Source organism: Scardinius erythrophthalmus, assembly GCF_964197995.2.
Source record: "Scardinius erythrophthalmus genome assembly, chromosome: 15".
NCBI classification, from domain to species: Eukaryota; Metazoa; Chordata; class Actinopteri; order Cypriniformes; family Leuciscidae; genus Scardinius; species Scardinius erythrophthalmus.
Window position 1 is genome coordinate 16,913,907 of NC_138235.1, and position 13,453 is coordinate 16,927,359.

At 37.3% G+C, this 13,453-nt stretch overlaps 1 protein-coding gene across 6 annotated transcripts in view; it reads right to left on the reverse strand.

The window, feature by feature from the left end:
* The window catches only part of sulf2b (sulfatase 2b), a 143,115-nt gene that overhangs the window by 101,433 nt on the left and 28,229 nt on the right, over positions 1-13,453 (reverse strand). The gene's annotated exons all lie outside the window — the stretch shown is intronic.

The following is a 13,453-nucleotide window of genomic DNA, read 5'->3' on the forward strand; positions in this document are numbered from 1 at the left end:
ATTATGTTAAAAACAGCTTAATATTTTACATTTTGTATGATTTTTTAAATGAATACAGTTAAAAAAAACAGACATTTCTCAAAGTATCTTCCTTTATGTTCCACAAAAAAGTGGTACAGGTTTGGAACAACATTAGGTTGAATAAATAATGACAGAATTTTCATTTTTTGAGTGATATAACCCTTTAATTCTATGAGACTTTCCTTTGCTGAATTGGCCAACAGTGCAGGAAAATCTTGACTAAGTAATGAAGTGAATGATTATACATGACTCCATGACGGAGGTGTGTATGCACACATCTAGGGAACGGGGAGAATAACATGTGGGTGTGTATTCTCATGTAACCTAACTCTACTCGCAGGCCGCAGCCGTTCCCACAATAAATACCCATGGCACAGGAAACACAAAGGACGGCTCAAAGACAAAGCAGCAAGAGAGAGACTGAGGGAGAGAGATATGGAAAAAGATCAACAAACTCTTCATTTTGCTCATTCACGCTCGTAGCCTGCAGACATGAGGCTAACAGTGGTGATGGATTGCTGTCATCTGTCTGTATTGGAAAGAGGGGGCACAAGGCAAAGGCACAGTTGCCAAAATTGGGAACAGGAAATGACATTGGTGTACCGTGACGAATGGTCACTAGAGAGGAGAGGGCACAGATTCACAGTGAAATGAGAAAAAGAGCTTTGCCATCTCCATTTCAACTACCATTCCAGATAATTGCTCTGACTAATGTTCTTTTGTTATAAAGATTTCATATAAAGATAAACGTGATTCCAATAAGATTTTGAGTTGTGTTGTGAGATTTTGTCTTATTGAGAGAGTGTTATAACTTTAAAAAGATTAAGGATAGTTGCTTGTCCAGGTTTAACAGTGTAAAAACATATGCCTCTGTCTCTAAAATTAGACAGAATGATGTTACATAATCACCATAGGAAAAGGTAAACGGGCCTAACATCGGTCCCTGTGGAACCCCAGTGGTGAGGGTGGAGGGCAAAGAGTGTGAGTCTTTCAAAATGACTTTATATGATTTTATTTAATAAGATACAGTATAAACTAAGGAGAAGCACAAGTCCAGAAATATCCATCTCTGCTCATTTGCATATCAACATTTCATGGTTAACAGTATTGAGAAACATTGATAGACATTGAAGAACTGGCATAGTTACAACAAACCAACACATTACTACAAATCAAATGATGACATACTAGACAACATTCAACTTTCAATAAAGATTCACATAATTTAATTAGAATTAATTAGTTTGATTTTAAGAATCAGATGTAGCTTAATTTAATTGAGAATAAAATCCTTAAACGCAAGGTTAGCTGATCAAGTTTTGTGCATGAATACATATTCTCTCCACATCAAACCTTTCTTCTCACAGTCCCCTTCAGGGGTGAACACAGTAACTGTACATACTCCACACACTTATGCACAATACGAGCCATTTTTATATTTCAAACTAGGGTGGTTTACAGCATGTTTTATGGCATCAGCCTCTCCGTCAAAATTGAGAAGTTCAGTCACGCTCTGCCCTCATAGTAAGTGGTGGTGGGTGTCATAAATAACAGTTCCAGCCTTTATTATATTAAAACGCTGAGTCCGCCTTGTTGCTTTTTACATCAGTTCACTCCGACCTCAATGATAGATGTGTTTCTATCTGAATAACCACTCTGTTTAGGTATGTCCCAAACTCTTAAAGTCTCAAACTTTGTAAAATCACATCTGAAACAAATTTATCTGAATAAAAATGCTGCACCTCTTAAAAACATTTCACCTAATTTATTGTAGCCTAACTTTGTGTAGTACTGAGATGGTGAACAACGAATCTTACTTACTTTGGCCAAATACTCAGTGAAGTACACTTCACAAGGCACTATCGAGCAATTGGAACGTACCCCAAAAGTATCCACACGCGAATCCTTTCATCAAAACCCCATATGATTTCTAAAATTGTGTGATTTCATTCTTCATCCCGGAATTGCATTAAAAGTGACTTTGATGGAGGGTCCTTCCATTCCCCTGCACCACTGCTTCAGACACAGGCAGGCAGGAGCCTTCAGGTAGTTCAGAGATCAATACCAGCTCTAAGCCCACTCTGGATCAACCACACCTGAGACTAAATCACAGCAACACTCACTCCGAATCAATACTGTGCATCAAACTGCATTCATCATTGATCATTCCCTGCCTGTACTTTGTCATCTCCGACAACTCTTCTTGGAGCTTGAATATCATTTAACACGTCCCTAATTTTAACAACTCTTCCTGACTTGACTCTTCCTGACCTGTTTACTGTGAATTAAAATAATAACCAATATATTTGCTATCATACTGGCATTGTTGAATTTTTGATTCAGATCCAATGATGTTAATTTTCTATAACTGGTCTATGCCAAGGCTACAGGTTAGCCACATTGTAGTTCAATTTGACATGTTTATATGAAGCTGTAATGGCAGCATGGGCTGTATTCTGTCATCATTTACCCTCTCTCATATATATCTATATTTATTTTTTTGGGTAACTATCCCTTTAATCAGTGATGTAAGGACATAATAGCATTTTAGGGATGAAAACTTTGAAATCTTTAGTTCCAGTACCAAATTAATACTTTTCAGATGCATTAAAAGACTGAAGGTAAAGACTTTTACATTGTAAAAAAAAAAAAAAAAAAGTCTATTTCAAATAAACGCTGCTCTATTGTACTTTCTATTCATCAAAAAATCATGACAGTTTGCACAAAAATACTAGACAGCACAACTGTTTTCAACATTAAAGGAGAACTCGCGAGATCATAGGTAACTAAACCTATGTGCGTGAAATCGACAATCGACTACTGTGGACTTCGACCGAAAACAGGATGTAAATACAGGTATTTGCGCTGGCTGAATTAACATCACTTTTATTCATATCTTTCACATCTACTGCAGTCAGATTCACTCGTGTTCACTCTGAAGGAATCACTCACATGACCTGTGCACTTGTAATGACACATCAAGGATGTTAAGAGGCTAAAAGCAGGTTTAAAACTTGCCCCATTGAAGTCAACAGGGTGCAAATTTTAAAAAGAGGATAACACGGTGTAGGCAACACCGATTTTTGTCGTTGTTCTCTGTACGGACAGCACTCCAAATGTACAAAAAAATTAGCTCAATGTTAAAATTGACCGGAAAATTCATTTCTTCAATAAGGTATACATATTCCATGCACATGGCAAAATAAGCGGAATTACTGACTAATCAATTATTTCTTACATACTTTTGTTGAATATTACTGTTTAGTAATATTCATAGGTTGTTTAGTATAACTCAAGATAAGACTTTCTATTCTTACGCTTCAGGATAACAGGATTATTCCAATGTTTAAAATCCAGAGAGTGTCAGAGACGTGGTCGGGTGAGCAGTGTGCATGGCCTGGCTGTCCTAACCAATAAACAAGATAACAAAGAAGAAATCCAGTAAATGTCTGCTGTATATAACCTTTCCAGAAGGTGTGTCCGTTTAAAAAACCCATACAAATGTCAGTTGCAAAGGCTCAGACTTGTGTTTAGTGTGTGAAAACTTGTTTGGACAGTCTAAGGTAGGAGTCAGTCATCTGCAATATAAAGCTCTTTGTGCTGAAATGAACCACAAAAAGAGCAAATTATATCAGATTATCATATCATATAAATGCATTCAAATGACATTCAGCAACAATTTATATAATCCTGTGATAAACGCTTGATCTGCTTAAATCCTTCTTTTAAAACGTTCCTTTAGGAAAATAAGGCCATTTTTTCATCTCCAAACTTGTCTACTCTTGAAGTCTCTTTTCTGACAGCTGCTCAAGCGCACGAGGTGAGACGTGGATGAGAGGCTCTTTCCTCACCGGACTGCAGACACATTAACATAATTACCTTACCAATGATTTCTATCTTCCTGAGGGGCAATTTCGCAAGCAATCAATTTGAAAAGAGAGATGCCATATTAAAAGACAATTTAATAACAAGGGTAAAATCTGTGGCGTCAAAACATCCTGCTGATATTTGGGGCATGACGACAGAAAGGACCCTGAGCGCACGGCAGATTGATGATGTGGATGGTGATGGAGGTCAAGGCCAGGCGTTCAGAGTTAAAGTTCAAGATGATAAATTGAAAAAGGTTGTGCCCTGAAAGAAACCCTTGGGGCATATGACAGTGTGACTTTTCTAGTTTCTAGACTAGTTGGTTTATATGTGGGTGAATCTCAAGAAAACATTTACGGGTCACCTTTAAACCCAAAATCAAAAAAAAGTGATTTTGCATTGTGACATTATTTTCATGACTATTAAGCGTTTAGTAAATTTTGACTTTGATTAATATAATATAATATAGCACCATTTCTTATTTTGGATTTTGGGATGAAATATGACATGGTTTTATGAGATTTACTCAGAGAATCCACTTCTATCTTCTCTTCTCTCCTCGCCCTCACACACACATAATTCCCATTGAAGCAGGTGCATTATTGCTCTGCTTTTTAATTATACATGAACCTTTGATCTGACTCATTAAAAGGATCTGATTAATTAAGGAAGTTCATACACTCAATCACTCATTTACTCTCTGAAGCATCTCTCTCTGCCCCATCACTCATCTGTCGTCCATCTTTGTTCTGTATGCACAACCCTCAACCTGCTCACCTGTCTCTCACTCCCTTTAACCCAAATGGCCTGCTGACAAACGCGCATAACAAAGCACTGCCTGTCTGGATTTATGTATGTGTGTAAAATATGGCTCACCCCCTCCCCTCTCTCTCTCACACACACACACACACATACACACACACACAGATTCTGCTGCAGATGGCCGTGTAATCCATCAGAATGTCACAGGAGATATAAAAGGGATTGAGAAGCTCTGGCTTCTTTATTGTTTATTTATTAAAGACAGAGTCCAGAATGACCCTCCTCTTCCCCACCCTCTCTCATACAAAACAATCTCACAAATACTGTCAAGAAATGCCCCGTAATGTTATACCCCAAAACCAAAAGATAAACTCAATGCATCAATTATATTTTCTGAAGAAAATGAAGCCTATTTTAGGAATATTCAGATTGTTTTGCACTAACATTGTTGTCAAGCATCCCACAACATTACACAATTTTCATGTATATTCTGCATTTACTGCACTGAATTTAATTAAATATGCTTATTTATTTTAAAAAACAAACTAAATGAGTAGATATTTAAAAGCTTCCAAAAACATTTGTCTCTCCAGCATTTTTGTCAGCATAAACAATCTGCACAACTAAACAGGAGTTTTCTTTACATAATAAGCTTGGATTTGAGGAAGTATTTTGATATGAATTGGAACGTAGGCATAAAACATTGTTGCGACAACTTTGAATAATACAAAATAAATGTATTTTTGTCCTATGACTGTTCTTTGTTTGTGTGATGGATCTGCCATGAGCCAATCACAACAACAACAAAAAATTAGTCCATCGCCACAAAACAGGAAGCAAAGTGGTCTTCAATTGTGACAAATTTTTTTTTATAATAATTATATTCCATTCAGGTTACATCACAGGAAATAGCCAGCACTCAAAAAGGACATAATGTGCTTGAGTCTCTCAAACTGACAGAGAACCAAAATCAGCACCACTTATTTTACCAGGGTACAATAAGTAACAAGACTCTCATTAGATAAAGCATACACTGAATTTATAGGAGGCGACCAGCACCATGAAAACAAAAAGCCATACAAATTTTCACAACAGTAACAACACAAACCCTGGAATGAACACAATACATTTAACTAAATTTAGAGCTATGGATCAATTTTAGTTAATGCAAAAAGAATTCTATTAAACAAAAATCACATTAATCAAGACATCACATTGTCCTATGTCCTACAGTCTCATTTCCTTTAGAATTCCCATTAAAACAGATCAGCTTCCTGTTTGAATCTCTTTGTCACTAGGCTGGTCCATTCCCACAACACACCAGGTATTAAACATTTCAAGTCATCTTCATTACAAAATGAGCTTTGACAATTTAAGCTATGTTTCTAAAAGTCAAATTTTAGCCAAAGAGGAATTTTAACTGGTTTTAATGTTTTAACCTTAAGCCAAATAACTAAGCCTGTGCACTGACTCAGTACACTGACAAATAAAGATCTTAAACCAAACCAATATATTAATGTTCTTTTAGTTATTGATCAATGCAAAGATTAATGTATAAGAATTGTGTGGCATAAATCCTGGCCATCACAGTTTTTACATCTCATCTCTTCAGGAAGATTGTTTTCTTTTAGCGGTTCAGCACACAGATATTGTAAGAATCTCCTTGGGTCATGAATATTAATTGTGTTCAATTTGTTTATTGAAAGATGAACACTGATACACTCAAAAAAATGATTTTAGCTCTTTGTTCAATTTCATTAATTAAAATGAGCATATACGACACAATCCTTCATAGAAATGATTCCAGCTTAATTTCATTAAATGTAATCAATGTAATTTAAAAAAAATTTGGTTTACCACATTTTTTTTTATTGAGTCAACATGAATATTTTTCGTGCGTCTTAACCGGATGTCGCTCAAAAAATGAATTTTGGCCTCTTGTTAAAATAATTAATTAAAATAAGCAAAAGTAACACGATTGTTTAATATTGTCACAACTTAATTTAATTGTGTTCAATCAACCTAATTCATTTGTGTGAAAACTACATGAATCATTGTTGTTGACATCTAACTGGGCAGTGGATCTGTAGTTCCCAGCATGCTTTGCAAGGGACTGCATTAATAGGGTCAATTTAGGGAAAAGGTGTTATTTTATGTGTTTTTCAGTAAATGGAAAGATGTTGTTAGTTAATGTTAGTGTTTAATGTTCAGTTATGTTAGAAACTTAGAGGACTTTCTGTAATGTTTTTGAATTTTGTGGTTACCATTATGCAGAATAGTGGCGACTGTGTTTAGGCTGTGGGCTCAGTACTACATTATATGTGCATTACACCTCATGTTCAGGTTGTGGGCACTCAGTATACACTATGTGTAAACCTCACTTGCAGACCTGCACAAGTAATATTATATTACTATGTAAAAAATGATTTTAATTCAATTGAACACTAGTAGTGTCTATCATTAGAAGTGACCGTTAAGTCAAATTAACTAAAATTATAATGTTGGTGATTTAAGGCAGGACAAAAACTAAATGTAGTTAACCTGACAAAACGTTATCTAAGCAGGAATGACTAAATTAATTTAAATTCATACAACAAGATTACAACAAATTATTTCAAACTAATTCGATTTTGTTGGAAAAATGTCATTTCGTGGAAAAACTTTCCTTAATTTAATTAAGTTCGTTCAACAGATTATTTTTTTGAGTGTAGATGGCAGATGCCAATTTTTTGTTTGGACAAAAAATATATATATTGTAATTTAAAAAAATGCAACAATTGAAACATATGAATTGTCCTAGACTTCATTTTCTTACTACAAAATATAATTTCTTTCTTACTTTTGATTTTGGGGTAAAACATGACCTGTACATGTTTTCAGCTAGATTCATCCTACTCCACATTTCTTTTATAGACTAGTAAAAGCGGACGTTGCTGGCAGAGTGATCCAAGCAACTGGGGAAATAAGTCTTGTTGAGACCCCTGGGGTGACTGCTATTCCTGGTGGACACAGTGAAAAAGAGCTCAAACTTTCTCTCCTCCACACTCTTGCTGGCATAATGGCCTTAGTTACTGCCAAAAATACTATACTCACAATCACACCCTGAAGGGGGGCTCTCTCTGTCTCTCTCGCTCTCTCTCTCTCTCTCTCACACACACACACACACACGCACGCGCACACACAGTCAGGGCTCAAAGGATTCAAGTAGATTGTTTACAAAGACCCAGTTGCTGCAGGGTTGCGCAAAGTCTGCATACTCAAAAATAAATCGCCCAGACACTTAGTAGAAGAGACAAAAGTGCTTCATATTGCCTGCTAAAAAAGTTAGCATAACTACTTAAATAACACTAAAACATTAAAGTAATTAAAATGCTTTATTTTTCAGTCACTATCTGATTACTAAACTGCAACTGCAATGTGTGGGTGTATTTATATATTATTTTTATTTTGTTTTTTTATTTAATTCTAATTTTAATTTATATTTCATGATCTTTGTGTGCTTTTTGATGTGCACCTTGTATAATTGTTTTTGATTATCGCCATGTGGTATTATGATTCAGTTCTTATTGACTAGCATGAGATCCCGCCCTCCCTACAGAGAGTCTCCAAAGCCACGCCTCCTTCAAAACACGTGAACGAGCACAGCGGAGTCTGCAAAGCGTCATGAGACGATGTTAAACTACCTCATGTCTCGAAGCACATAACATTGCAATAAAAAGGAACATAACTTACAGAGCTCTTACTTGTACCACCTGATTGCTGAAGATTCATTTCGGCGTTGATAGCGTTGACATAGAAACGCTGCATAACACCAACGGGACAGTTGATCTTCCACAGCGCACACGCACACCACTGTGCATTATAACAGCTATCAAGGCATAGGCGTATATGCGGGTGGGACATGTCCCCACCACTTCTTGGCGGGGTCGATATTGACACGCTTGGCAAAAGTTCTACCACTAGACCATTAAAGTACACAAGCTACATTTGAGGATCTATGCGTTTATTCACGTGAAAATTCTCGGCACTAAAATTATTTAGTATATCTCATTAAATGACAAATGTACCGAAAATGACCCAATGTACTATTGAAATTGATTTCTGGACATCGTAATGTTCTTTTTTCCTGAAAATTGTTATGTATTGTATCTGATTTAGCACCCATGTTGATGACATCAGCGCGGGCTAGCCGCTTATTTGGAGAGTGGGATATGATGCACTTCCATTCTTCCTGCATCTGTTTTAAAAGCCTCGTCAGAAACGTGGGTACGCCTACGTCATTACCAAAGCAACTCATGGAGATACATTGGTTATGTTTGGACACACAAATCTTATTTGATTACTTGCAATTACTAGCGTGGGCAGTCCACCTGAAAAGATCTGATTTGAGAAAAACTCAGATTTGCCTGCAGTCTGAACATAACCGAAGTGATCCACTCAATCCCCCAGCAGCCCTTCCGACTCTGGTCACGGGCCGTGGTGTTGCTGTGGAGACAGGCCATGTATATGATGGATGATTGGTTTCCTCCCATGTTGCCCCTGCACGACACTGTTACTATGATAAATGGTACCCTAGGTGACAAATCTCTACACGTCCTTACGGCAGCAGACCACAGAAAAATACAAACAGCACTGCGGGATGGGTCACGGCCCCTCCTCTCATCTCACACACTCAAACGTACAGTAAATCATACACACACACACGCACACCAATACATAACTGCAGGACACTTGCTGAAGCCAATCTAAATTAAGAAGCCCAATGCTTTGTCCGAACACAAAATTATGCAGTTTTCAGAAATAATAATCAACCACAAACCAAAAACTTTTTTTGTTGTTCTATTAAAACACACACTTAAAGTTCTCCTAAAAAACACACGCACTATTCATCCCACATCCTCCCACATCTCGCCTCAACCAACACTTCTGCTGACACACACTCAAAGGAGCGCTATTTCTCCAAAAATAACCTTTAGAAAAAGAATGATGGATTAGTTCTGGCTCTCTAGTGGGATTTTCAAGATTATACATTATTTTATTTTTTTGTACGAGTATTAGATTGGGTACGGTCGCCACCAACAATGTGCCCAATTAAGAAAGAGGAATGTCCTTATTAGAAAACAGAGTCCATCTGCCAGTCACTGCGTCGTGGAGCTTGACTGACAGCTCAAACTTACACCTACGGATGCTTTACCCGCTTTAAAGAGCCCTGGCACATCTGATGAGGGGGTTGGTGGTAGACACACAACAAGAAGTGTCCTTGTAACATTTTCTTTTCTTTTTTTACAAAAGAGAAGGATGTTCCTGACACCAAAAGAAAACAAGTACACTGACTCATGTCTCTGAAGGAGTTATTTATACCCTCCAAACCAGGTGAAAGGAAATAAAAAGAAATAAAGTGGAAAAATGTTTATAATGTGGCGGACATGGAGGTTATTTGCAGTTTTGAGGGGGAAAGTATTTGTACAGATAGTTTAAAAACAGCTATAAATGGCCCATTCATACAAGTTTGTCTTCTCTCCATCTTATTGCCTGCCGTAATACATAATTTGAACTATTTGTTTATTTAGCAATACAAGAAGTTTTATAGAGGGTCACCAGCACGGCAATGCAGCATTTAGTATGACAAAATAAAATGTCAAAATCATGTTTTAAACATTGACTGTGGTTGATGCACATTTACTGGCATGTTCTCTGATAACACTTCTCTGTGGTGGTTCAAATGCATTTGCAGATTTTTTGGGGTCCCTTACACTTTTCACCCAAACCGCTTAGTGTGAATGAAAATAGAAATGTAGTGCATGTAAACTTGGTGTGAAGTTGGAACAGACTACAACTAAGCCAGTCGCAGCTCACCACAGAACTGGGACTGAGAAATGTACAGTAACCTCACAGAGACAGGGCGAAACTAAAAGGAAACAAAACAGAGTGAGGGGCAGATTGAACCTGATGTGCCATTAGCACAGCCTGCTGGGAAATCAGGATGCCTGCTTTCTAGAGCATATCTCATCCCTAGAGAGTATGTGTGCTTGTGTGTGTGAAGGAGAATGTGAGACTTAGACAGAAACCTTGGGAGACAAAACAGACCGTGTCTCTTTCTCACCCATTGCCTCTATCCTCCACTCCTCTAACCTCCGATGTCTTTTTCTACTCTTCATATTCAGAGACAGCACACACACACACACAGACAGTGTACTGTTCCAGGATGGCCTCTCGTGACTGAAACTGTGGGACAGCTGGAAAGATTGAAACCATATGCACATTGTGTGAGCCTGTGGGTGTGTATGAGACGGAGAGAGGGAGATCTTTATCAGAGGAATCTTTGTAGAATATGTTCTCATCTTTTTGCTGGGTGGGTGTGGGATAGAGAGGGGAGTGTGGGAGGAATAAACAGAACTGATCCAAGCATTCACAGAAAGCCTAGGATTCAATCGTAGGGGAAAGTTCACTGACCTCCGGGTTGACCTGACTACCAGTCAAAAGTTTGGACACACTTGACTGAATCAGACCTGCCAAAGTATATATTTAGATATAAGTTTATATATATTGTGAGTACCATAATAGTGTAAGGCTTATTGCACATACTTTCACATTATTTTTCTTTGCACACTTTCCACACGCATTTTCCCCCTCACTGCCATATTCAAGTTTATTCACCATGTAAATTGGCAATGAGGAAAACCATACAATACTATAGTATGCAAAAAAGTCTTTGACACATTAGTATTTTCACCAACAAAAAAAAGGTTTTAAGCTAGTTATTTATATCTTTTGCTGTAGTGTGTCAGTAGGAAATATCAGTTTCCACTTCCAAACATTTCTTTTGCCATTAATTGTAATAATCCAGTGAGATTTTTGTATGCACAAGGAGTCTGACAACAGCCGGTATGATCTGATCTCACCATCATCGAGTCCGTCTGTGATTACATGAAGAAACAGAAACACTGAGACAGGCTAAATCCAGAAGAACAGCGGCAAGACACTTGAAGAAAAACTATGTGCAAGTGTACCTATGACAAAAGCTGTTTTAAACACAAAGGGTGGTCACAACAAATACTGATTTGGTTTAATTAACGGAAGTTACCGGTAATTGATAAATAAAATCTATTTATGACATTATTTGTGAAAGCATCCTCACTTTGAGCATTTTTACACAAGTTCCTAAAACTTTTCACAGTACTGTAGCTTAGTCTAGACATTAACTTTATTGAAAGTCTTGGAAGGACGTGCTGGAGTAGATTTTCATTGTCAATACCAAAAGATCTTGACCACAAATGTATGCATCAATTGTTTCAAAAGTTGAATCATAGAACTTTTATTTTTGACTAAAAAAATTCTAAATCCACATGACTTACTTTCTTGTGTGGAACACAAAAGTAGATATTTAGCAAAATGTCCAAGCTGCTCTTTTCCATACAATGAAAGTGAATGGTGACCATGGCTGATCCGGAACCACTTTTATTGTACCTTTAAAAAGTCTTAAAATGCGTAAATTCTTAGTTTTGTAGACAAATATAAATTCCAATACTTCCATTTGTGTTGAAAATACTAATAAAATCGATAAGTAGGTGTGTCAAAACTTTGACTGGTATTGTATGTGTATGTGTGTGTCCGTATGTGTGTGAGGTCATTCTTTGTCAGGACATTGTAAGTGTCTATGAGGCAGAAGTAATGAAGCATTTGTGTGTTTTCAGTGAGGGTCGATCTACCATGCAAAAAGGTTGTGCTGTGTGCGTGTGTTTGTAGCTGAGAACCCCACAGAGCTCTGACCCCGTGTCCTACTTTCACCCCTTTTATTTCATTCATATATTTATACCGTCATTTCAGTTTTTCCTTCTGCATCAACGATTCCTATCTGCTACGTAGACATCATAACACACTCTCCTTTAATCTTTCACACAAAGTATCATGGTGTTTTTGTACAATGTTTTTGGATATGTACTATAGTACGTATTTGGACATGCACCCTGTTAATCTCAGCATTCTTTAGGGTACCGTGGTACTGCATATGAACATAGTAATGAGTCTGTACCATGAAATACAACATAACAAAAAATACTGACACTTTCAAATGTACAATAAATGTAAAATAAAGAAATAAAATTGCACTAGATGACTAGAACATAAAAAAGTTGTTCAAATATAAATGATCCTTTAATGATGATTTAATGATGCTGAAAATTCAGCTTTGATCACAGGGATAAATTACATTTTAAAATATATTAACATAGAAAACAGTTATTAAAGGGATACTTCACCTCTGGAAAGATGAATGTATATTTAAAATAGGTCATTTATGTAGAAGAAATGTGAAGAATTTTTTTAATTTGGAGCTTTCTAGACTGAGAAAAGCCAGAAAATGTATTTTTGGCTTATGTGGATGAAAGACAACAACTCCCAGAATGCACTTGCTTCGCTGCCCTAGGAGGCCACGCCTACCGGTTAGAGAGCGCAGTTGAAAACAACAAGGTTAGGCTACTAGTGAGTCTCCGTGACGAGTCTGCCTGGGATTTCGAGATCGCCCAAAATGTCCGGGATTCGGCTTTTGCGTTCTACAGTCGCCGGGATTCGGCTTTTGCGATCTACAGTCGCCATTCATCATGTTTACTGTGGCGAGCAGGAGAAGCAGGGCCGCGGGAGAACGGCGCGAGGCCGGTGGCGTCATTACTGAGACGCACCGGTCTCCCATCTCTCACGGAGGAGCGGGAATTTTCTTAGCAATGTTAAAACGCACATCAACCGATCACTTGTTTAGCGTTCATGTAAACACTACATTTAGATTCACCAATCGGAATGAATTCAG